The sequence below is a fragment of the Pelophylax lessonae genome (assembly GCF_965119305.1).
Source record: "Pelophylax lessonae genome assembly, chromosome: 10".
Lineage (NCBI taxonomy): Eukaryota > Metazoa > Chordata > Amphibia > Anura > Ranidae > Pelophylax > Pelophylax lessonae.
In genome coordinates, this window is record NC_138777.1 from 216,389,984 (window position 1) to 216,417,149 (window position 27,166).

The window sequence follows — 27,166 nt, forward strand, 5'->3', positions numbered from 1 at the left end:
TCTACTAGACTCTTGTTTGGACAGTGAGTTATTCCTAAGAATTACAGGCCTAAAATATAAAACAACATATTTCCATGCAAAACAATGTATCGCTTTTAGCACAAGAATTCTGACATAATCAGACCGCCAGGGAGGTTAAGATCCAGGACAATTTGGATTTTATTATGTTTTTATATTTTCTCACTTGTATTGTAGCCCTGATGAAAGGGGGAGTGTCTGATCTCCAGAAATGCATTGGCTTTCTTATTCCACTGATTATCAAATAAAATACCATCTTAGACTCTTTCCCAATTGGTGTGGTGTCCCCAATTTAGACTCTATTGATAGACGAGCACTTCCATGACTCTTTGGAGAAATGATCTTGCCGAGAGACACATTTTCATTCCTTCGTTATTTCTTCACTCGCATAATTATTTATGTTACTTCTGAAATCTGAACCCCCCCTACCATGCACGCAGCGGCTTTTTATGTTTTATTTATTTATTTACTCTACAAAGCAAAGTGCATCGTGTAGTGCTGCATGCACAGCTTTGAGGCCTGCGCCCGCCTTTAACGCACCTTTTATCGCTCTTCTTTTGCCTGTTGCCTAGCAACACCTGTTTGTTAAGAGAGAAAGGAACGCAAGAAACGAGGCTGGCGCCGTCACTCATATTCGGGGGGCCCCCGTCATTAGTGGGTTTTGAAAAATTAATTAATCTGCATTCCGCTCTCGACAGATGGCTGCACAATTATTATGACAGCAGGCATATGGGATTCGGCTTCAATCCGAGGCATAGAACAAAAAAAAAATGGATTAATTGTGATATAATTGCTCACCCTAATTACACGTGCCAGTTCTGGGCAGAGCAGAAAGGTAAGTATGTCTCTGTGTGTTTGAAGGTTTTTCATTTCTTTTCTTTTCTTTACAGCTTTTTGTTGTTTTTTGTGTATCCGTTTTTTGTGTTTTTTGTGTATGTGATTAAAACCGTTTTCTAATAAATAAAATCTGATTAAAGTATGTCACTTAGTATTTTATTGGACTGGAATGAGCAGAATAGATAAGACTTATCACTTGGGCATAGGTTCTTTGGTGGTTGGCCGTATGGGATCATTAGACAGGAAGTTCACTGTGTGTCCTGTCCTGCTACAGCCCAACTCGGGGTTAAATATTTTAGGGGAAAAAAAAAAAACTGTTCTGAATGCAATACTCACCTCCTCTCCTGCACTCTCTTCTGCAGTAGCTCTTTTCCGCCACAAGATGTCCTCAGACTTCTAGATTGAACAACACCCAGCATCATTCAAGCAAGAAGACTGAGGTCAAACTGTGAGTGCAGGGTGTCATGGAACCCCCCCCCCCCCCCGGGCAGAGAGCAGTTGTGAGGACCAGCCCTGCTGGGGAAGAAGACTCTGTTCACCATATAGCCAACCTGAAGACACCTGGAAAAGATAACCATAAAAAATACACAGCAGGCCTGAAGCCAGGTAGGAGGGCTTCTGAGGTTGACCTAGAGCCTGAAGTTGGGCTTTAAAACGAAATAGTACCCTTGCAGTGTGGGCACAGCTCGCTTATCTCTAGAGCAGTGGTCTCCAAACTGCGGCCCTCTGCTTGCCTTTATCTGGCCCTTTAGGAACTATTCCCCCCACTGATGTGAAGAATTATTCCTCTGACCGACATCAACAATGAGGTACCATACCTTATACTGACACCAACAGTGGGGCATAATTTCTTCCACTGACACCAACGATAAGGCATTATTCCTTCCACTGCCACCAATGATGGGACACCATTCCTTCCTCTGACACCAATGTTGGGGCACTATTGCTTCCACTTACACCAGTGGTGGGGCACCATTCATTGCAATGACACCAATGAAGTAGCATTATTCATCCGGCTGACACTAATGATGGGACACCATTCCTTCCTCTGACACCAATGTTGGGGCACTATTTCTTCTACTTACACCAGTGGTGCTGCATCATTAATCACAATGACACCAATGATGTGGCATTATTCATTCTACTGACCCTAATGATGGGGCACTATTCCTACCACTGAAATCAATGATGGGGCACTATACCCTCCACTGACACCAATAATTGGTCACTGATCATCCCACTAATATCAACGATGGGGACCATTCATCCTGCTAATGACAACCAAGCCTGAGCTATTTTCACTCCTTTCGACGTGGAGACATTTTCTACTTACACTGGCCTTAGTCCGCCCCCCACTCTAAAGACTGAAAGAAAGAACAAATGGCCAGTTTACTGTCCTTCAAACTTTAAGGGCCAGACTGTGGGAGAAGAAAGTGTCCTGGTGTCAGTGGGAGTAAACAATGCCCCATCATTTGTATAAGCGGGGGTAATAGTTCCCCTTTGTTGGTATCCACTGGAGGAATAGTCCCCTATCATTGGTGTCAGTGGGAGGAATAGTGCTCCATCATTGGTGCCAGTGGGAGGAATAGTGCCCCATCATTGGTGTCAGTGGGAGAAATATTGCCCCATCATTGGTGTCAGTGGGAGTAATAGTGCTCCTTCATAGATATCAGTGGGAGTAATATTGCCCCATTATTGGCGTAAGTGGGAGTAATAGTAGCTCATCACTGGTATTAGTGAAAGGAATAGTGCCCCATTATTGGGATCAATGGGAGAAATATTTCCGTATGATTGGGGTCAGTGGGAGCAATTATGCCCCATCATTGGTGTCAGTGGGAGCAATTATGCCCCATCATTGGTGTCAGTGGGAGGAATAGTGCCCCATCATTGGTGTCAGTGGGAGGAATAGTGCCCCATCATTGGGGTCAGTGGGAGCAATAGTGCCCCATCATTGGGGTCAGTGGGAGCAATAGTGCCCCATCATTGGGGTCAGTGGGAGCAATAGTGCCCCATTATTGGTATCAATGGCAGGAATTATGCCTTATGATTGGTGTCAGTGGGGGGATAGTTGCCTATTATCGGTGTCAGTGGAAGGTATAGTGCCCCATCATTGGTATCGGTGGAAGGAATAGTGCCTCATCATTAGAATCAGTGGGAGGAATGGTGCCCCATTGTTGGTGTCATTGGGAGGAAGTGTCCAATCTTTGGGGTCAGTGGGAGGACTAGTGCCCCATCATTGGGAGGAAGTGTCCAATCATTGGGGTCAGTGAGAGGACTAGTGCCCCATTGTTGCTGATAGTGGGGAAAATAAATAAGGGCCAGACAGAAGCAAGCAAAGGGCCGCAGTTTGGAAACTACAGCTTTATATGTATCAGTAATATACAGATAACAGTCAACACAAGGCATGGATATTTCCATTTGGTATTTTGTACCTAAACTTCCAGAACTTATTATTTTTTTTTCATATAGGAAACCATTACACTAGTCCATAGGGTATTATTATAATCATCATCTTTACCTTATCATCAGGGAAATGTATGGCAGAAGATGCCAATCTGATCAACGCTGACATAAATGTGAAATACATTTTTAGCGGCACCTATATAGATTGCTCTTTGAACACACAGAAGATAAATGACCCTTCTGTGCAGAATACATCAAGAAATGGGCTTTTTATGTGAGATTAATATACTTAACTTCCATATGAAGAGATAGATCAGGCATGGAGGAGTTACATTACCAAGGACACAGATTAGGAGCCTAATGCAAAAAGAAAAAAAAAAAAGATTAATGTTCAATGTGCAGACGGCTATTTTTATCCATGGGGCTTTAAAACCATGGGAACTACCAGGAGCCGAGGCCATGGGAATAGTAATGGGAAATATGGAACATCTGTGCTCTCTGCTACTGCTGCCAAGGTTAAAGAGAACCAGTTAAATTATCACTAAGTATAGACTGCACAGGGACTAGAAGAATCTATCAGTAGAGGTTCATTTACTTGATATAAAGGGCCTAAAGTGTGGCCCCTGACACCACCAAGGGGCCTCACACAAGATAGGACTGCTCCTAAACTCACTTTCAGGAGATTGTGGCTTTTTTTTTTTTTTTTTTGCCAAACTCTTTAAAGTAGAACTATAGGCAAAATTTTTTTTTTTTTTTTTTGGATAGAGTCAAGATCACGCCCTCTGTGTCCCATTGCGGAGATTTCCCTTTACTTTCTGTCCCATAGACAAACAGGAAGTGAGGGGAAATCCCTGCATATTAAGGGAATTCCTTGGGGACCCCCATATCACCAGAACTATTGTCCCTATTGGAAGATTTCCCCTCTATTACTTTTCTGGGGACAACACAAAATTTTGGATTTTCTTTTACTTTCAGTGAAAATGGTAAACGGGACAAATAAAGAGGGGAAACCCACAGCAATAGAAAAAAAATTAAATAAATATGAATAAAAAAATAAAATAAAATAAAATAAAGTGTTCTAATCTATCTCCACTCCAAAACTTAAAAAAAAAAAAAAAAAAAAAGTTTTGCCTTTAGTTGTACTTTAAAGCAACTTAATACAAGCCTGTGGGGTTGATTTAAGTGGGGTACACACTATAAGAAAATCGGGCGATCATCCAATTATTCTCGTTGTTTCACAGCAAATCGGAAAGGATGAAGGAAAATTCTTACGAAAGGTTTCGCACGACAAAGGCTTTTTTTGTTGTTGTTGTTTATTGTTTTTGATCATGCGCAGTCTTTCTTTTCTGATTTTTCTTGTACTTTGACAACGCCTTAGCAGGACGAAACGCGTCACACGCCAGCCCCCATGCAGACACGTTTGTAGCCGCGGCCATCATCTTTATTACTACATGCCTGTATCAAGCAGTTAACCTGTGAGTGTTTTTACCATTGTTTTATCAATAAATTTGTACATACTTCACTATGTGAGCCCCCATTTGTATCTTTGGAGGAACACCAATGTCTATTACTTGGGGTATATGAAGTTGACAGAGTCTACGGTCCTGTTTGAATATTCCGTGGAGGATTGGAGGAAGATTCGGTGCGGGCCCTTCCTTGATGATCGTTTACACCTCATGCTTGGTGGACCTTCCTTAACAGGGGGTCTAAATTTCTGGTAAGGAGACAACCTTATTTTTTCACACGTGGTGATCGTCAGGAATGTATTTGCACCATTGGTGTTGGAATATACGAGCATATCTTTCTACACCTGAATAATCAGCCTCAGACTGACTTTTGTGGACTCTGTTTATTTTCTTCAACTTTTAGGGTTTCTCTTTATGTGGCGCTGTACTTGAACATTATTACAAAAATCATACAAAAACTGTACACATTAAACGAAAATCATTCGTTTTTTCCCCATACAAGAAAAATTTTGGAGTTTGTCCCTTTGAGAATTTTTGTATGAAAATTCAGAATCGGCTGTAGAAAGTTGTGTACACACTATATGAAAATCGTACGAAAATTCTTTGGATGAAAATGTTTGCCCGATTTTCTTAGGCCCCTTTCACACAGGCGGAGCGTTCAGATCCGCCTGTCCGTTTTTTTGGCGGATCTGAACGGTCCCCCCATGCATTCCTATGGGGCATCGGATGTCAGCGGAGACATGTCCTCTGACACCCGATCCGATCCGTCAAATCTGGACGGATGTAAACCCTGTTTTCCATCCGTCCAGCGGATCGGATGGGATCGGATGAGAACGGAGTCTAGGGTTACCACCTCATCCCTTTAATCCAGGACACATATGAATTACACAGGTTCTGTGGCTGATTAAGGTGGTAATAAACTCACTTAGTGCCTTAAGTGCATTATATCAGCCTCAGAACCTGTGTAATTCATATGTGTCCTGGATTAAAGGGATGAGGTGGTAACCCTAGAACGGACCAACGGTCCGTTCCCATCCGATTCCCCCATAGAGATCTATGGGGCTTTGACAGCTGTGTCTCCGCACACAGTGCGCAGAACAGCTGTCAATCTCCTGCTCAGCGGGGGATCGGCGGATCGATCCCCCGCTGAGAAAAGCGGAGTCCGTTTGACGGACTCATAGTGTGAAAGGAGCCTTAGGGTCCTTTCACACGGCCGCTCCGTGTGTCCGCAAATCATCCTATTTGTTTGCGGATGATTTGCGGATATAATGTAAGTGAATGGCACTGCGGATGTCAGCGGAATACCATCCGTTGACATCCGATTTTCCTCCTTTCAGTTCTGTTTCGTTTTTTCGAATGGAACAGAACCCTATTTTTTCTTCCGTGTAAAAAACGGAAAGGAAGGAAAATCGGATGTCAGCGGTGTCATCCGCTGACATCCGCAGTGCCATAGACATACATTATGTCCGCATATCATCCGCAAACGGATGGGATGATATGCGGGCACACGGAGCGGATGACAGAAATGTCATCCGCTCCGTGGAAAAAAAAAAAAAAAAAGTCCCGTAGCAGAGCGGCCGTGTGAAAGAAGCCTTATAGTTTACACAAGCCTTTATTGAAACTGGAGAGTGCAAAATCTGGTACAGCTGTGCATGGCAGCCAATCAGCTGCTAACTTCAGCTCGTCAATTAGGCTTTGAACCAAAAAAACCTGGGAACTGATTGGCTACCATGCACAGCTGTTCCAGATTTTTTGCACTCTCCAGTGTTAGTAAATAACCCCCTATGTGTCCATGCACACCTAGGCCCCTTTCACACAGGCGATCAGATCTACCTGTCAGTTTTTCAGGTGGACCGGATCGGATGCTCGATGCATCCCTATGGGGCAGCAGATGTCAGTAGAGACATCTCCGCTGACACCCGCTGTTATCCGATCCGATCCTGTCTGTGAAATCTGGATGGATGGAAACCCTATTTCCATCCATCTGTAGGATCGGATCGGATGAGAACGGACAGGCGGTCCGTTCTCATCCGATCTCCCCATAGAGGACAGCGGGGATCTGACAGCTCCATCTCTGCACACAGAGCGGAGACAGAGCTGTCATCCGCCTGCTCAGCGGGGATCGGCGGATCGATCCCTCGCTGAGCAGAACGGACTCTGTCGAAAGGAAAGCCAGTGTGAAAGGGGCCATAGGCTTTTACCGGAGTTTAGGAGCAGCAAAGTTTACAGCAGGGCCGGGACAAAGCCATCCAGCGCCCAGGGCAAAGATGCCAAACTGCACCCCCCACCCCCTCCATTAAGGATAGGGTCAGGGCGCCCCCCCCCATCCCTGTAAATAAACTATTGTGCCCAGGTCAACCTTCCCTCCTGCCCACCCCTTGTCCCAGCCCAGGTTTAGAGACAGTAAAAATGCTCCTCTTCTGAATGCAGAAGAAATGCGTTCAGGAGAGGAGTGTATTAACAAAATAATGCCAAATGCGGCAAAAACGCGTCTAAACACTAGGAGTGTTTATTTAAATGGCCAGAAAAGATTGCAATTCTGGCCAAAAAAATAAATAAATTCCCAAACTCTGCTAAACTTGCTGAAACTGGTTTGAAAAAAATGCAGCTTAGGAGAGTTTATAACGCTGATCTTCTCCTGTCAGGAGAAACCGCATTTAAAATAAATCAGATTCATGAGGCCTAAGGCTACAGAAAGCTGTCAGAGACGGCAGACATACAACAGACAAGAGAACCGTGTGAGCTCAGCGCTGACTTGTCTTCAGCAGTACCTGCGATCTGTGACCTGCGTTTCCTCATTCTACGTTCCACATCGACCTGTCTTGTCTTGACCTGCTCCTGCTTATCTGCATTTTCCTAATGCCTGCCTGTACCTTGACATCTCATCTACCTGCTTCATCTGTATCTGATCTACCTGCCTGTTATCTACTCGGGCCTAAACACCTGCTATCATATACCCTTCCCCAGTCATCTGCCTGTCCACAGTGTACCTGCCGCTTGTTATTGGGATTAGTCCTCCACCTGTCCATAGTGCATCTGCCTGCTTGTCATTGGGGACAGTTATTCGCCCGTCAATGGTGCACCTGCCTGCTTGTTGTTGGGATTAGTCATCCCACTGTCCATGGTGCACCTGCCTGCTTGTTATTGGGACCAGTCATCTACCTGTCCATGGTGCACCTGCCTGCTTGTTATTGGGACCAGTCATCTACCTGTCCATGGTGCACCTGCCTGCTTGTTATTGGGACTAGTCATCCACCTGTTTATGATGCACCTGCTTGCTTGTTATTGGGACTAGTCATCTACCTGTCCATGGTGCACCTGCCTGCTTGTTGTTGGGACCAGTCATCTACTTGTCCATGGTGCACCTGCCTGGTTGTTATTGGGACTAGTCATCTACCTGTCCATGGTGCACCTGCCTGCTTGTTATTGGGACTAGTCATCCACCTGTCCATGGTGCACCTGCCTGCTTGTTGTTGGGACTAGTCATCTACCTGTCCATTGTGCACCTGCCTGCTTGTTATTGGGACTAGTCATCCACCTGTTTATGATGCACCTGCTTGCTTGTTATTGGGACTAGTCATCTACCTGTCCATGGTGCACCTGCCTGCTTGTTGTTGGGACTAGTCATCTACCTGTCCATGGTGCACCTGCCTGGTTGTTATTGGGACTAGTCATCTACCTGTCCATGGTGCACCTGCCTGCTTGTTATTGGGACTAGTCATCCACCTGTCCATGGTGCACCTGCCTGCTTGCTATTGGGACTAGTCATCTACCTGTCCATGGTGCACCTGCCTGCTTGTTATTGGGACTAGTCATCCACCTGTCCATGGTGCACCTGCCTGCTTGTTGTTGGGACTAGTCATCCACCTGTCCATGGTGAACCTGCCTGCTTGATATTGGGACTAGTCATCCACCTGTTTATGATGCACCTACCTGCTTGTTATTGGGACTAGTCATCTACCTGTCCATGGTGCACATGCCTGCTTGTTATTGGGACTAGTCATCTACCTGTCCATGGTGCACCTGCCTGCTTGTTATTGGGACTAGTCATCCACCTGTCCATGGTGCACCTGCCTGCTTGTTATTGGGACCAGTCATCTACTTGTCCATGGTGCACCTGCCTGCTTGCTATTGGGACTAGTCTTCCACCTGTCCATGGTGCACCTGCCTGCTTGTTATTGGGACTAGTCATCTACCTGTCCATGGTGCACCTGCCTACTTGTTCTTGGGACTAGTCATCCACCTGTCCATGGTGCACCAGCCTCCTTGGTTGTTCCTGAGACAAGTTATCTACCTCTCCATGGTGCACCAGCCAGCTTGTTTGTTCCTGAGATCAGCCATTCTCCTGTCAATAGTGCACCTGCCTGGTTGCCAGGTGTGATGAGGATGACATTTGTGCAAGGAGGAACAGGATAAGCACTGCCAGAGCCCTACAAAATGACCTCCAGTAGGCCACTGGTGTGAGCCAAACAATCAGAAACAGACTTCATGAGGGTGGCCTGATGGCACGACATCCTCTACGCAACGTGGAGCTCAATTGGTATTTTGCCATTGAACACCAAAACTTGCAGGTCCCCCACTGGCACCCTGTGCTTTTTACAGATGAGAGCAGGTTCACCCTGAGCACATGTGACAGACTTGAAAGGGTCTGGAGAAGCCATGGAGAACGTTATGCTGCCTGTAACGTTGTTCAGCATGACCGGTTTGGTGGTGGGTCAGTGATGGTCTGGGGAGGCATATCCATGGAGGGACACACAGACCTCTACAGGCTAGACAATGGCACTCTGACTGCCATTAGGTATTGGGATGAAATCTTCGGACCCATTGTCAGTCCCTATGCAGGTGCAGTGGGTCCTGGGTTCCTCCTTGTGCCCAACAATGCCCGGCCTCATGCAGCCAGTTCCTGGAGGATGAAGGAATTGATACCATTGAATGGGCCCTCAAGCTCGCCTGACCTAAATCCAATAGAACACCTCTGGGACATTATGTTTCGGTCCATCCAACGCTGCCAGGTTGCGCCTCAGTCTGTTCAGGAGCTCAGTGATGCCTTGGTCCAGATCTGGGAGGAAATACCCCGGGACACCATCCGTTGTCTCATTAGGAGCATTCCCTGGACGTTGTCAGGCATGCATACAAGCACATGGGAGCCATACAAACTACTGAGTGCCATTCTGAGTTGCTGCAATGAAATTTCAACAAAATGGACTAGTCTGCTGCATCATTTTTTCACTTTGATTTTCAGGTGTCTTTGAATTCAGCTCTCTGTAGGTTTTCTTCCATCAAACAATATGGCATCCTTTCATTCGTAACACATTACCCAGTCCATACCAGTATAGATCCTAACACATTACCCAGTCCAATACCAGTATAGATATCCAGCCTGATATGTTTCCCCATTGCAATCTAAAGTGTTTTTCAAAGTGTTTCTTTAATTTTTTTGAGCAGTGTACTCTCAACTTTAGGGTTCTAGTTATAAAATATTTGCTAGCGAATATTTCAAGCATTCACAAAGCCGTCCCAAGTAATCCTCATAATTTATCTGTTGATTTCCAATGATCTTCAACTCCTTCTAGTGGCTATAATGCAGTATTTTCCTGATTGAGGTATTTCAGGAAAATACCACATTATGGCCACTAGATGGAGCTGCTGATCATTTAAGATAATCATAGTAGACAAATAACGAGGATTATTTGAGACGATGCTGAAGACAATTTTTTTTTTTAATAGATAAACCCCTGCACAGCTGTACTGTTTAATTTCTTTCATCCAACTCCTTCAGTGTGTGAATCACAAGAGCAGCTGAACAGCATTAAAAATATTTTGGCAAGAACAGCAGCTCAGTCAAATAGAAATTCCGCTGCGTTTGTTTGGCCAGCATTTTGCACTAACAAATTCCTTTAGCCGGAGAACTCCTAAATCCAGGCTTATGGGAAGTAAATCCTCTCCAAACTCAAGCTAGTGCATTCTCCTTCCTTCCGAATAATTAAAGAACTCGGGGAATTAGTCATATAGGATATCAAATCCTGAAAATCACTCGAAGGGGAAAGAAACATTTTATTTGTATGAGCCGGCTGAGCCGCAGCGTTCAGAACAGACTGTTCCCAGGTCTGTAAATGATTGCGCGGATTAGAAATGGTTGGCGGCGCACATTTGTCGGGGTAGAAGTCGTTCTATTAGACACAACTTCCTTGGAGCATTTTAATCCTTAAATTTAGCCGGGACACGTGCGGTTTCAGCTGAGGTGCCAAATTTACAGATGTAGTCAAATTTTAGAGTCACAGATTTATTGGAGTCTGAGCAGACGGAAGGCACAGAGGCTGATGGAGCTCCCGTGTTCTGTGGCTGCTTGACCTAACTCTAGTGAAGAGATGACCGCTTTCATCAGTTCATCTTACCGAATGGGCATACCGGGCAGTTGCCCGGGGGCCCCACTTACCCAGGGGGCACCACCTGCCCAGCGACCCAGCCAAGCATTAGTCCGATTCCCGTGTGCATCCCGCCACCAAACTTAGCAGGTGGCAAGCACCTGTCGGCCCTGCGCTGCTGTCAGGACCCTTGGGCCCGTGGAGGGGGAGCCCACAACTGCAGGAATGCCTGTCCCGCTCCACGGGAACAGGCACACGCAGGACAGTCCTGTCTGACTGTCATGGTTTTACCTTCTTGCTGTTCTCCTTCGTTTGACATGTGCTGGCGGCCATCTTGGTTTCTGGGTCTCTTGTAGCCTCCCACCCTGCGGCTCCTCCTTCCCACTGGGAGGAGCTGGATGCCTAGCTCATATATATAGGAGGTCTGTGGCTTCAGTTCCCTGCTTGGTCCTCCTGTGTTCACATGCTTCTAAGACTGCTGCTGCTTCTGGTTCCTGTACCTGGCTTCGTCTGACTACCCTGCTGGTTCCTGATCCTGGCTTCGTCTGACTACCCTGCTGGTTCCTGATCCTGGCTTCGTCTGACTACCCTGCTGGTTCCTGACCCCTGGCTTCGCAAAGACTCTGCATCGGTTTCGCCATCCGTTTGGACTTTTGCTTTATAGCTTGTTTTTCAATAAAGCTTTCTTATTTTCACTTATCCGTTGTTGTACGTCTGGTTCATGGTTCCGTGACATTAGGACCAAGCCATGAATTCTGACTCTACAGGGCCATCCTCGCTACCCACGCTGGTTGCCAGACTTGATCAGCAGGATCACCTGTTGGGTCGGTTCGCCGTGGCGTTGCAAACCCTGCTTGAACGCACGGTACCACAGGCCATGAATTCTGACGGTACAGGGCCATCCTCACTACCCACGCTGGTTGCCAGACTTGATCAGCAGGATCACCTGTTGGGTCAGTTCGCCGTGGCGTTGCAAACCCTGCTTGAACGCACGGCTCATTTCGCTCCCGTTGCCGATGGGTCGGTTGTCGCTCCTGGGCCCGCTCCTACTGCCGCTCCGGTTGTTGCGCCAGAGTCTACCCCGACACCTGTTGTTGCGCCTGCGGTGTTTCGGGGTATGTCCGGTTCTGCCCCCCTTCCACAGCGCTTTGGGGGAGAGCCAACTCAGTGCCGAGGTTTCCTTAACCAGGTGGGCATTTATTTCGAGTTGCTGCCACATGCCTTTCCTACTGAGAGATCAAAGGTGGGCTTCTTAATCTCGCTGCTCTCGGACAAGGCCTTGGCCTGGGCCAGCCCTTTATGGGAGAACAACAATCCGGTGGTTGCCGAGTTTTCCGGTTTTGTTGCTTCTCTTCGGAAGGTATTCGATGTGCCGGCTCGTGCTGCCTCTGCTGCGAAGCTCCTTATGTCCATCAGACAGGGTTCACGATCCGTAGCTGAATACGCCATTGAGTTTCGTACCCTGGCAGCAGAGGTGGGCTGGAATAATGAGGCTCTGGTCGCTGCTTTCTCTCATGGTCTCTCGGATGCCTTGAAGGATGAGGTTGCAGCTAAGGACCTACCAGTGGAGCTCGAGTCTCTTATTTCTTTCCTGATTTTGATTGACACCAGACTCAGGGAGAGACCTTTCTTTAAGGAGAGTCTGCGGAGGCCTCCTAACAGATTGGCGCCTACCTTTGTTGTCCCACCCGTGCCTCCCTCTCCTCCCACGCCTCCTGGGGATGACTTGTCTGGGGGTGAACCCATGCAGCTGGGGTTTGCTCGCCTGTCCGAGGGGGAGAGGGTACTCCGGAGACGCGAGGGCCGATGCATGTACTGTGGTCTCGGTGGGCATTTTCGGTTGGCATGTCCGAACCGTCCGGGAAACGCTCGCACCTGAGATCCTGTCGGGGGCAGATCTTGGGTGGAGTCTCCTCGTCCCCGGTTTCCCGTGTTGACAAACCACTGATCACTGTTGTCCTCTCCTGGGTCGGGGGCTCGGTGACGACCCAGGCGTTGGTGGACTCTGGTGCTGGTGGTTTGTTCATTGATAGTGTGTTCGCTGCCGCCAATTCCATTCCTCTGCAGGCCCGAGGTTCTCCTCTGGCTCTTGAGGCGATAGACGGCAGACCCCTTCTGCCGCCACACGTGACTCATGAGACCCTTCCAGTGGGGTTAGCCATTGGTGCCGTCCACAGAGAGTCGGTCTGCTTCCAGGTTATTTCGTCTCCACACTACTCGGTGGTCTTGGGGTACCCCTGGCTCCAGAAGCATAATCCGATTTTCGATTGGAGATCGGCCGAGATCCTCTCGTGGTCACCGCAGTGTGGGGCTAGTTGCATCCATGGGCCTGTCAAGTTGCTGTGTACTTCCTCGGACTCTCTGTTGCCCCCTGAATACGAGGAGTACCGGGATGTATTCGATAAGGTGCGCGCGGTTGCCCTACCTCCGCACCGCCCATACGATTGTGCCATCGAGTTACAATCTGGTGCCGTTCCTCCTCGTGGCAAAGTCTATCCACTGTCGGTAGCGGAGAATGAGGCCATGGAGGAGTACGTGAGGGAGGCGCTTTCACGCGGACACATTCGCAAATCCTCGTCCCCGGCAGGGGCTGGATTTTTCTTTGTGAAAAAGAAGGGCGGTGAGTTGAGGCCTTGCATCGATTACAGGGGTCTCAATCGCATCACGATCAAGAACGCTTACCCGATACCCTTGATTTCCGAGCTGTTCGATCGCCTTAAAGGGGCCACGGTCTTTACCAAACTCGACCTGAGGGCGGCATATAACCTCGTAAGGATCAAGGCGGGCGATGAGTGGAAGACCGCGTTTAACACCAGGACCGGTCATTATGAATCCTTGGTTATGCCCTTTGGGCTGTGCAATGCGCCCGCAGTCTTTCAGGAATTCATCAACGATGTTTTCCGTGACCTGTTGCAGCAGTGTGTGGTGGTCTATTTGGATGACATCTTGGTATATTCTGAGTCCATGGAGACCCACATTCTGGATGTCAAACGAGTGTTGCAACGGTTACGAGAGAACAAGCTGTTCGGTAAGCTTGAGAAATGCGAATTTCACCGATCCCAGGTAACCTTCTTAGGTTACATCATTTCCGCTGAGGGGTTCTCCATGGATCCTGAGAAGGTTTCGGCTGTCTTACAGTGGCCCCAGCCCAGTGGTCTTCGCTCCCTGCAGCGCTTTTTGGGCTTCGCCAATTATTATCGGAAGTTCATCAGGGACTTTTCCATGCTAGCTAAGCCTCTCACGGATCTGACCAGGAAGGGCAGTAATTCCCAGGTCTGGCCGCCCGAGGCCATCCGAGCTTTTGAGGCTCTAAAGTCCGCCTTTGTGTCGGCTCCGATTCTGTCGCATCCCAACCCTGGGTTGCCCTTTGTCCTCGAGGTGGACGCGTCTGAGACGGGAGTAGGCGCCCTTCTGTCTCAGCGTAGAACACCAGAGGGTCCTCTGCTTCCTTGTGGGTTTTACTCCCGGAAACTGTCTTCCGCGGAGTGCAACTACCAGATTGGTGACAGGGAGTTATTGGCCATCGTGCAGGCTCTTAAAGAATGGAGGCACTTGCTCGAGGGTTCGGTGGTTCCGGTCCTCATCCTGACGGACCACAAGAATCTGACCTACCTCTCTGAGGCCAAGAGATTGACACCACGTCAGGCCAGATGGGCTCTGTTCTTGTCACGTTTTAATTACGTGGTCTCCTACCTACCCGGTTCCAAGAACATCAGGGCGGATGCCTTATCACGGCAGTACTCCGACCTGTCCAGGGAGGAGTCGATTCCGACTTCGGTCATACCTCCGAATCAGATCCTGGCCGCCATTCGCACCAGCCTGACCTCTCCCCTGGGTGAGCAGATTTTGGCGGCTCAATCTGGTGCTCCCTCTGGGAGACCCAACGGCAGATGTTTTGTGCCTGAGGAGTTGCGCACTCGGTTGTTGCGAACCTACCATAACTCCAAGACCGCGGGGCATCCTGGAAAGAATCAGCTGTCCTGGGCTGTTTCACGTCTGTTCTGGTGGCCTTCCCTACGTTCCGACATCGCCGCATATGTAGCGGCATGCTCCGTTTGTGTCCAGAGTAAGTCCCCTCGGCACCTTCCGTTGGGCCTTCTGCAACCCTTAGCCACCGGGGAGCGCCCATGGTCACACCTGGGGATGGATTTCATTGTGGACCTCCCTGCATCCCGAGGCCATACGGTCATTCTCATGATTGTGGATCGGTTTTCCAAAATGTGCCACTGTGTTCCTCTCAAGAAGTTACCCTCTGCACAGGAGTTGGCCACGATTTTTGCCAGGGAGGTCTTCCGGTTGCACGGTTTGCCCAAGGAGATTGTGTCGGATCGGGGGAGTCAGTTTGTGTCCAGGTTCTGGCGCGCCTTTTGCTCCCAGTTGGGGATTCATCTCTCCTTCTCCTCGGCCTACCACCCTCAGTCCAATGGGGCCGCAGAACGATCCAATCAGGCCTTGGAGCAATTCCTTCGTTGCTATGTCTCCGATCACCAAGACAATTGGGTTGACCTCCTGCCTTGGGCTGAGTTTGCCAGGAACACGGCGGTGAACTCTTCCTCTGGGACGTCTCCCTTCATGGCCAACTATGGGTTCCAACCAGTGTTGCCAACCCACCGGAGGGAAATTTACTGGCAGAACGTCCAAAATTTACGGACGGCACAAATTTTTTACTGGCATTGCAAAAATGTACATAAACAGGCTGTTTTCAGTGCTAAACCGTGCAAATATCAATACTTAAACTATAAACATGTAGATAGAGCTATTAGCAATGTGTTTAAGTTAAACAAAAGTCAAAAACCATATTTCTCCATTTACAAGAAGATCAGATTAATATAACCCAGCCAGCACAGCGTTCCCCCATATATCAGAGTGTGCAGGATTCCCTTACAGTGTAACTCTGACGTAAAGAGGAATGCTGCAGATCTTGATTTAAGCAGGAACTCTGATTTAAGTGGGTGCTCTGGTGACCAGAAACCGCCTTATATCAGAGTCCACTGCATTCCCCTTTACATCAGAGTTCCCTTTTACATCAGGGTCTGCAGAGTTCCCCCTTTGCACTGTAAGGGGGAATCCTGCAGACTCTGATGTAGAGAGGAATACCAGGAACTCTGATAGGGGGGTGGGGGGACTCTGGTGACCAGAGACCACCTTCCACAGATTAATTACACTAAGGTAAGGGGGGGGGGGTTCCCTGCTATAAGGGGGAAACCTTTATATCAGTTCCCCCTTACATTATTGTATTCACCCAGCCCTTACATCAGTGACCCCCCCCTTAGACTGTCCTGGCAGCGCTGTCACTTACCTGAGGGTGGTCAGACGCTGCGGAAATGATACGGGAGGTGGTCAGATGCTGTGGACATCATACCGGAGGAGGTCAGAGACTGCAGACGTTCTACAGGAGATGGTCAGAGGCTGCGCGGACATGGTACAGGAGGTATTGAGAGGCTGCAGACACCCCCCAACAGTAGTGTCCTAATCTGCCCCCCTTCACCCTCCACATCAGTGTCCACCTCTGCCACCTTTTACATCACCCTCCCACAGCAGAGTCCTCCTCTGCCCACCTTCATATACCCTCTACAGCACTGTCCTTCTGTGCCCCCTTCAGACCCCATAGTACTGTCCTTCTGTGCCCCCTTCAGACCCCATAGTACTGTCCTTCTGTGCCCCCTTCAGACCCCATAGTACTGTCCTTCTGTGTCCCCTTCAGCCCCCATAGTACTGTCCTTCTGTGTCCCCTTCAGCCCCCATAGTACTGTCCTGTGTCCCCTTCAGCCCCCATAGTACTGTCCTGTGTCCCCTTCAGCCCCCATAGTACTGTCCTGTGTCCCCTTCAGCCCCCATAGTACTGTCCTGTGTCCCCTTCAGACCCCATAGTACTGTCCTGTGTCCCCTTTAGCCCCCATAGTACTGTCCTGTCACTGTCCTGTGCCCCCTTCAGCCCCCATAGTACTGTCCTGTCACTGTGTCCCCTTCAGCCCCCATAGTATTGTCCTGTCACTGTGTCCCCTTTAGCCCCCATAGTACTGCCTGTGTCCCCTTCAGCCCCCATAGTACTGTCCTGTGTCCCCTTTAGCCCCCATAGTACTGTCCTGTGTCCCCTTTAGCCCCCATAGTACTGTCCTGTCACTGTCCTGTGCCCCCTTCAGCCCCCATAGTACTGTCCTGTCACTGTCCTGTGCCCCCTTCAGCCCCCATAGTACTGTCCTGTCACTGTGTCCCCTTCAGCCCCCATAGTACTGTCCTGTCACTGTGCCCCCTTCAGCCCCCATAGTATTGTCCTGTCACTGTGTCCCCTTTAGCCCCCATAGTATTGTCCTGTCACTGTGTCCCCTTCAGCCCCCATAGTATTGTCCTGTCACTGTGTCCCCTTTAGCCCCCATAGTACTGCCTGTGTCCCCTTCAGCCCCCATAGTACTGTCCTGTGCCCCCTTTAGCCCCCATAGTACTGTCCTGTGCCCCCTTCAGCCCCCATAGTACTGTCCTGTCACTGTGTCCCCTTCAGCCCCCATAGTATTGTCCTGTCACTGTGTCCCCTTTAGCCCCCATAGTACTGCCTGTGTCCCCTTTAGCCCCCATAGTACTGTCCTGTCACTGTCCTGTGCCCCCTTCAGCCCCCATAGTACTGTCTGTGTCCCCTTCAGCCCCCATAGTACTGCCTGTGTCCCCTTCAGCCCCCATAGTACTGTCCTGTGCCCCCTTCAGCCCCCATAGTACTGTCCTGTCACTGTGTCCCCTTCAGCCCCCATAGTACTGTCCTGTGCCCCCTTTAGCCCCCATAGTACTGCCTGTGTCCCCTTCAGCCCCCATAGTACTGTCCTGTCACTGTGACACTGTGTCCCCTTCAGCCCCCATAGTACTGTCCTGTCACTGTGACACTGTGTCCCCTTCAGCCCCCATAGTACTACTGTCCTGTCACTGTGTCCCCTTCAGCCCCCCCCCCCCTCCCCTCCCATAGTACTGTCCTGTCAGTCACTGTGTGTGTCCCCTTCTCACATGGGTGTCCATATTCCGCCGCCGCCGCCTGCTGAACTTCAAGCTCAGCTTGGCTCGGATGGCTGGCTCCTGATTTTTAAATTCTGCCGCCTGGCCTGGCCCTGGCGGTGGTGTGGCGGGATTCGGGAAATGCGCCATGACGATGACATCCAATGATCCAATCAGCTCAGCAGCACTTGCGGCGCCGGCGCCTTGTCATCACAAGTCAGTAGGCGTGCCGGCGTGCCGCACTCACAGCTTCGTTCTGACTCTCCTGAGCCTTACAGCAGCCAGACCCACCCCCCTGGCCAGGGCTCCGCCCGCCCGCCCGAATACAGGAAATGATCGGGTCATCTCGGGCATTTCCGGAACTGCACATGCGCAGTTCCGACCCGAGCCGATTGCTGCCGTATTTCACGGGCACTTTTCTCCTGCTACGGGCATTTACGGGCAGGAGAAAAGTGCCCTGATTTTACGGGCTGTCCGTAAATATACGGACGGTTGGCAACACTGGTTCCAACCTGCCGTGTTACCGGAGGTATTCTCTCCCCAGGATATTCCGGCTGTGGAGGATCACCTTTCCGTCCTACGTGCTTCTTGGGTACAGATCCAGAAGTCCCTTGAGGTCTCTGCGCAGCGCCAGAGACTCCAGGCTGATCGCAGACGAGCGCCTGCTCCTTCCTACCAGGCCGGAGACCGTGTATGGTTGTCCACCCGCAACCTCAACCTTCGAGTGCCCACTCCCAAGCTGGCGCCTCGCTTTGTTGGTCCCTTCCGAGTGCTTCGCAGGGTAAACCCGGTAGCCTATGCCCTTGCGCTTCCTCCTGTCATGCGGATCTCCAACGTGTTTCATGTCTCCCTGTTGAAGCCACTGGTGTGTAATCGTTTCACTTCCTCGGTTCCTCGGCCTCGTCCGGTCCGAGTGGGCAATCGTGAGGAGTATGAGGTGAGCAATATCCTGGACTCACGCCTGGTCCGCGGTCGGGTGCAGTTTTTGGTTCATTGGCGTGGTTATGGTCCAGAGGAGCGTTCCTGGGTTCCTTCCGCAGATGTCCATGCTCCTGCCTTGCTCCGAGCCTTCCACGCACGCTTCCCTCAGAAACCGTTCTTTACTCCGCGGAGGAGGGGCCCTTGAGGGGGAGGTACTGTCATGGTTTTACCTTCTTGCTGTTCTCCTTCGTTTGACATGTGCTGGCGGCCATCTTGGTTTCTGGGTCTCTTGTAGCCTCCCACCCTGCGGCTCCTCCTTCCCACTGGGAGGAGCTGGATGCCTAGCTCATATATATAGGAGGTCTGTGGCTTCAGTTCCCTGCTTGGTCCTCCTGTGTTCACATGCTTCTAAGACTGCTGCTGCTTCTGGTTCCTGTTCCTGGCTTCGTCTGACTACCCTGCTGGTTCCTGATCCTGGCTTCATCTGACTACCCTGCTGGTTCCTGATCCTGGCTTCGTCTGACTACCCTGCTGGTTCCTGACCCCTGGCTTCGCAAAGACTCTGCATCGGTTTCGCCATCCGTTTGGACTTTTGCTTTATAGCTTGTTTTTCAATAAAGCTTTCTTATTTTCTTATCCGTTGTTGTACGTCTGGTTCATGGTTCCGTGACACTGACTCCCGTCCGTGTGTGTGTTCACCGGACCCAGCTGCCGAACTTGGAAGCTGTGATTAGCCTGGCACTGCTGTACCAATAAATATTGCCTTATTGATTAACTTGCATTTTTATTCTCATGGGTAATTGTGTTTGCGGGGCCCCAGTGCACTGCATTGCCTGGGGCCCTTTAATGCTTTTAAGATTGCACTGGCATTCATCCAAGAATGGGTGGATGTAGATGGGTGACCCCTGGTATTGCAACACTTAGGTCAGGGACTCGTGTGCTGACCACCCATTAGTCCTGATCATTCTATGCTGAATTTGTATGCAGCATTTACTTCTTTTCTTCCTCTGGTGCACATTTTGGGCTATGCCGTCCCCCTTCTGATTCTAGCAGGAATACACCAGCATTCACTTTATGGCCTCTATTGCAACACTTATGGACTTATGTCAGGGACTCACAGGGCCACTGCTAGAAATCATGGAGCCCTGTACAGCCTTCCTGACAGGGGCCCCCCAACCCTGCCCACACCCCCCTCCCCCTTCCCCACGGGGGGTGCAGTGGAACAGCAGCACTGACTTAACCTGCCTACGCCCAAAAAATGAGAAAAGTTCCTCTTCTGTTCCCACCTCTTGCCCCTCTGTTGACCTGATGGGGCCCAGGGAAATGTCATTTTAAGCGTAACTCCACTTTTGTTGAGAAAAAAACATTCCCCTCTGGGTGATCTCTGTACATTACAAGGATTTTCACAAACTTTGTTACAGATTTCTACCTTTTGTTATTCTTAAGAAATCATTGTTTGTTCCTCTGTGCTGAGTGGGTCTAATGGGAGTGGCTTCATAATTATCAATCAGCTGTGGCAGCTGCAGAGCACTAATGAAGAAAGCTGCTGGGCCTGTGTCCCTTTTGTCGTGTTCCTATTGGGAGTATCTCACCAGAAATTACATTTTTGTTGCAGGGGATGCCAGAAATCTGACTTGTATCTTAGGCAGACTTCTGAGGAAATTGGTGAGCCAATCACACAAGCAGGAAATGATGTTTCTGGGGGTGTGGTCACTATACATTCTGTGTACAGAACCGCTCCAGGCGGCCATATTGTATTGCATTTTCAGAAAATTACAACAGCGGCAAATTGAAAAGGAAAGGTAATTTTTAATAACATTCAATTATAATATGACTTGTGTCGCAATTGTATACTCTATATTGTTTTTTCTTTATTTGCTATTTTTTTTCCCCACGAAAGTCGAGTTACCTTTTAAGCTCTGGTAAGCTAGTAGGAGTAGGGGTGTGGTCTAGTAAAATAAATATAATAATTTAGGCAGAAATCACCAATAAAGCAGCCCTGGGCCCCCCCATTTAGCTGATAGGGCATGGGGCCCAGTACAACAGGACAGGTTGTACTGCCTTATCAGCAGTCCTGAGGACTCATATGCGTTGCTCCCATCCAGAAAGGAGGTTGTCTATGCCAGAATTGACTATCTCTTTCTACTGACTGGTCTTTGCTTGCTCAGCATGCAGTAGTTATTTCTTGTCTTCCTCTGGTGCAGGTTTTGGGCCTTGCTGCAATTTCAATCCCCTTCCTTATTCCAACATGGGTGCAGCAGCATTCACTTTATGTACTCAGGTACCCTGTCCACCTATAAGGGATAGCCAAGAACATAAGTAGGCATTGGCCTCCAGTTGACTTTTTAGGGTTGTCAAATTTTCAAGCTGCTTATTGAACAGCTTGCACACTCATGATTACAAATCTCTGTTGGGTTGCAGATCCTAAGACGCTGACATTGCTTGTTCTAACCTCGATTTTTATCAGCAAACCCTGACCCTTGCTGTGCTTCCTGACTACGTGTTTTCATTCACACTTGGAGTTGGTTATCCTCAGCAGCAATCTTTGGCTATGCTGCACAACTATGCTCCTGTCTCACACTTTGGTGCTGTCTGCGGCCATACCACCCCTAATCTTCAACTTTCTTAAAGTGTATAGCAAAGCCAAGTTAATCACTTCTGGATCGGTAGGATTTTCCCCCTAAATGACCAGGCCATATTTTGCGATTCGCCACTGCGTTATTTTAACAGACAATTGCGCGGTCGTGCGATGCTGTACCCAAATAAGATTGACATCCTTTTTTTCTCACAAACAGAGCTTTCTTTTGGTGGTATTTGATCACCTGTGCGATTTTTATTTTTTGCGCTATAAACAAAAAAAAAAGCGACAATTCTGAAAAAAACCCCAATATTTTTCACATTCTGCTACTGTATATAACATTCCCAAAAAAAAAAAAATTTAAAAAATCAAAAGTTTTTAACATTTTAGGCCAATTTGTTTTCTGCTACATATTTTTGGTAAAAAAAATCGCAATAAGCGTATTTTGATTGGTTTGCGCAAAAGTTATCACATCTACTAACTACGGGAAAGATTTATGTCATTTTTATTGTTTTTTTTTTTTACTAGTAATGGCGGTGAGCTGCGATTTTTTGCCAGACTGCGACATTGCGGCGGACAGATCAGACCCCTGAGTGACATTTTTAACACTTTTGGGGGGACCAGTGACATTACTACAGTAATCAGTGCTAAAAATATTCACTGTTACTGTAATAATGACACTGGTAGGGAAGGGGTTAACACTGTGGGTGATCAAGGGGTTAAATGTGTACCTATGGGTGTGTTTCTAACTGTGGGGTGGGCGTGGCTTGGGAAATGACCACAGAGACCTGTGTTCCTATATAGCAGGATCACAGGCGCTCTGTGATCATTTCAGGGAGAAGAACGGTCAACTGTGTTTGCAATCGGAGCCGTCTGCCTGCTGCATTGGCTTCCCCGCTGACGAGCAGGGGCGGGAGCGCGCCGCCGACGGCGCGTGCTCGCGCCCTAGCTGCCTGCGCACGACCTACGTATAGCTACGTTGGTTTGCCCAGGAGCGTCTGCGGGCGGTCGTAAAGTGGTTAAAGTATATAGCAAAGCCAAATTTAAAGCGATTGTAAAGCCAAATTTTTTGGTAAAATAAAAAAAGAGGTTATACTTACCTGCTCTGTGCAATGCTATTGCCAAGGAATTTTAACCCACAACCTCTCAATTGCAAGCCTAGTAGCCTACCACCTCCACTACCATCAGGCCTGCTTAGACTGAACACACTCTCTCTGCCTAACTAAATAACTTCTATCTCTAGAAGTTAGTGGGTTAGGCAGGGAGAGTGTGTTCAGCCTAAGCAGGCTTGACGGTGGCATAGGTGGTAGAATACCAGGTTTGTAAATGAGAGGCTGTGGGCTCGACCCCTGGCCAGCAGGTGATTTATAAGTGGAATTCCTTCAGGGAGAGTGTAGTGAACTTAACAGAGATATAGTGTAGTATAGTTAATATTACATTGCTGGCAGGAAAGAGAAAGTTTTGCTTTTTACAGTTTGTTGAGATCAGACAGTGCAGTGTATACCACAAAGTAACATACATATATATATATATATATATATATATATATATAGGCACTTCAGTTTATGTCGGTATTGCTGAAAAAAATGGCGTGGGGTCCCCCCCCAAGTCTATACCAGGCCACTCGTTTCTGGTATGGATTTTAAGGGGAACTTTGTGCCAAAATTTTTAAAAAAACGGCATGGGGTTCCCCCTAAAATCTATACCAGACCCTTATCCAAGCACACAACCTAGCTGGCCAGGATGGGGGTGGGGGTGGGGGCGAGCAGGCATGGGGTTCCCCCTAAAATCTATACCAGACCCTTATCCAAGCACACAACCTAGCTGGCCAGGATGGGGGTGGGGGCGAGCAGGCGCCCCCCCCTCCTGAACCATACTAGGACACATGCCCTCAACATGGGGGCGGGGGGTGCTTTGGGGCAGGGAGGGCTCGGTACCAATCACTCCTGTGTCCTTTTATCACTGAAGCATAGTAAACTCTATTTACTATGTTTCTGTTTGTGAATGAGCAGGAAGCCTCAGAGTGCTTCTGTGAAGCTGAGTCTATAGAAAAAGAGATTAATAAATGTATCTAATGTCCTCAGTTACTTTTAGACAGAGGAGGGGAGCCCTGTCGGGAAGGCTATATGGGGCCCCGTGATTTCTAACAGCAGCCCTGGTTGCAGGTGACTTTTCTGGTCATGTGATGAGCGGCTCCTTTTCTGATCTTTAGCAGTGGGCAGTCCTTACTGTTGGGCAAAATGGGGATCTGTGCAGCAGAACTGTGAGCCCAGGTCAGGTTGATGACACACCCCCAGGGGGGCAGGTCCATAATAGCCTGATCCCATAAGGAGTGGGTTGAATGACACTGGCAGCAGCAGAACAGATCAGATTTTTTGCATGGGACAAAAAAAATCTACTCTGCAATTAAAGTTGATTTTGTATTTTTTATTTTACCTTCTGCTTCCCTATTTATTTATTTATTCAGATCTAAAGAAGAATTTATAATCAGATATTGATGTGTATGACCAGCTTATGGCATTCCTTATTTGCTTTCAATCATCTGTTTTCAGGCCAAAGCTCAGCTGGAAATGTCTGATAGATTTTAAAAGCAAAACATGCATTAAATATTTTTTTTTTCACTTCATCATTTCAGATCAGCTCTAATATTGATTAAATCTTATTTGAATAGGATCATCAGTGGCACGGGTGAACTAGGAATTGTTGCAGGGACTGCCAACTCCTCTTAAAAGTGAGCCACACTCAGTTCACTTTTTAGGGGTTTTTGAAAGGCAGGGAGGAGACATTGTATCACCTCACCGCCTGCTTTAACCCCTTGGACCCTGCACTAGCATGCAGTGCCGGGACAAGGTCATCCAGTGCCCAGGGCAAAGATGCCAAATTGTGCCCCCCCCCTCCCCATTTATTATGTGGAAGCTTAGAGGATCCTACACCCAGTAAACTATTGCGCCCAGGGCAACCGGCCCTCCTGCCCACCCCTTGTCCCGGCCCTGCTAGCATGCCGCAACTGCACTTAAATGGGTCACAATCATCAGGCGGTCGCACCCACCAAAAGGACAGGGGGTATAATTATTTCTGTGGCATGTGTACTCCCTCTGCAGTTAGTGCGGAGTTCCACTCATTATTGTGTTTATTAAATGTCAGTAGCTAGAAAAAGTGTAGCTGCTGACTTTTAATAAACACACACTCACCTGTCCAGGGATGCGCCGGCATTGCAAGTATGGGCACCCTGCTGTGACAGCTTGCAGCTTCACAGCCGGGTGCACACTGCGCATGCGTGAGCCACGCAGCGCCTCCCAAACGGTCGGGGAATCTTCTGGGACCTGCGACATGTCCCGGAAGATTGCAAGGAGAAAGGGGGAAAAGAGAACTCCCGCTTGAGCTGCCTAGTGGGAGCAAGTACCTGTCTCTCATCCCCCCCCCCCCCCCGCCGCCCCAAAAAAAAACAAAAATTACATGCCTAATGTGGCATATTTTGGGGGAGGGGAATGCTTAAACTTCCCCGTTTGGGTAGGGCTCCACTTTAAAGGGGGAGTGGCGGGGGAAGTAAAACCACAGCTTGGCCACTGGGTTTTACCACCCACCAACCACTACTGTGAATGAGCCCTAAGTCTTTTGATCTTATTTATAATAAAAATGATTTTAAGTACAGCTAGAAAACAATGCTCTACCTTCAAATCTGGAGTTACCTTATGGGCAGGTCCTATATCCTTATCGAAAATGTTCTTACTACCACATGTTCTGTGTCTATTCCGCACGCTGCCTCTCCCATACTCTCATGTACAGCTCAGACGTATCCAAACTATTCTACAGAAATTAATCTGGGATTTAAAAAAAAAAACACGCCTCAGGAAAGAGACTCTTTGCATGACACCTAAACTAGCAGGCATGGGGGCTCCCAACGTTATGGCCTACTACCATTCTCTCCCAATTAAGGCCATGGTGGTCTCCTATTCTAAGTCTACCCTGGACTCAAATAGAGTCTAATGCTGCAAAGTCAGACCTTAACTCCTATTAGAGGCTACTTTGCTCCAACAAACCCCTCCACCACCACAATTCCTAGACACTATCAAAGCAACGCTTAAAGTATGGGTATCAGTGGATAATTCAATTCAAGGTCTTTCACAACAAACTCTCCACCTGAAATGTTTGCCCATTCCTCCTTGCAAAACAGCTCGAGTTCAGTGAGGTTGGATGGAGAGCGTTTGTGAACAGCAGTTTTCAGTTCTTTCCACAGATTATCGATTGGATTCAGGTCTGGACTTTGACTTGGCCATTCTAACACCTGGATATGTTTATTTGTGAACCATTCCATTGTAGATTTTGCTTTATGTTTTGGATCATTGTCTTGTTGGAAGACAAATCTCCATCCCAGTCTCAGGTCTTTTGCAGACTCCATCAGGTTTTCTTCCAGAATGGTCCTGTATTTGGCTCCATCCATCTTCCCATCAATTTTAACCATCTTCCCTGTCCCTGCTGAAGAAAAGCAGGCCCAAACCATGACGCTGCCACCACCATGTTTGACAGTGGGGATGGTGTGTTCAGGGTGATGAGCTGTGTTGCTTTTACGCCAAACATAACGTTTTGCATTGTTGCCAAAAAGTTTGATTTAGGTTTCATCTGACCAGAGCACCTTCTTCCACATGTTTGGTGTCTCCCATGTGGCTTGTGGCAAAATTTAAACAACACTTTTTCTGGATATCTTTAAGAAATGGCTTTCTTCTTGCCACTCTTCCATAAAGGCCAGATTTGTGCAGTATACGACTGATTGTTGTCCTATGGACAGAGTCTCCCACCTCAGCTGTAGATCTCTGCAGTTCATCCAGAGTGATCATGGGCCTCTTGGCTGCATCTCTGATCAGTCTTCTCCTTGTATGAGCTGAAAGTTTAGAGGGACGGCCAGGTCTTCGTAGATTTGCAGTGGTCTGATACTCCTTCCATTTCAATATTATCGCTTGCACAGTGCTCCTTGGGATGTTTAAAGCTTGGGAAATCATTTTGTATTCAAATCCGGCTTTAAACTTCTCCACAACAGTATCTCTGACCTGCCTGGTGTGTTCCTTGTTCTTCATGATGCTCTCTGCGCTTTAAACGGACCTCTGAGACTATCACAGTGCAGGTGCATTTATACGGAGACTTGATTGCACACAGGTGGATTCTATTTATCATCATTAGTCATTTAGGTGAACATTGGATCATTCAGAGATCCTCACTGAACTTCTGGAGAGAGTTTGCTGCACTGAAAGTAAAGGGGCTAAATAATTTTGCACGCCAAATTTTTCAGTTTTTTATTTGTTAACAAAGTTTGAAATATCCAATAAATTTTGTTCCACTTCATGATTGTGTCCCACTTGTTGTTGATTCTTCACAAAAAATTACAGTTTTATATCTTTGTGTTTGAAGCCTGAAATGTGGCAAAAGGTCGCAAAGTTCAAGGGGGTCTGAATACTTTCGCAAGGCACTGTATCTCGGTTGGAGTGTGATGACTGTGCTGTCCATCACATTGGGGGATGAGCGGGTACTCTATCTGGTGAAGGATGTGCACTACTTATGAAGATTGAAGACATTGGGTGTTTTATTTTCTTTACGTTAACTCTTCA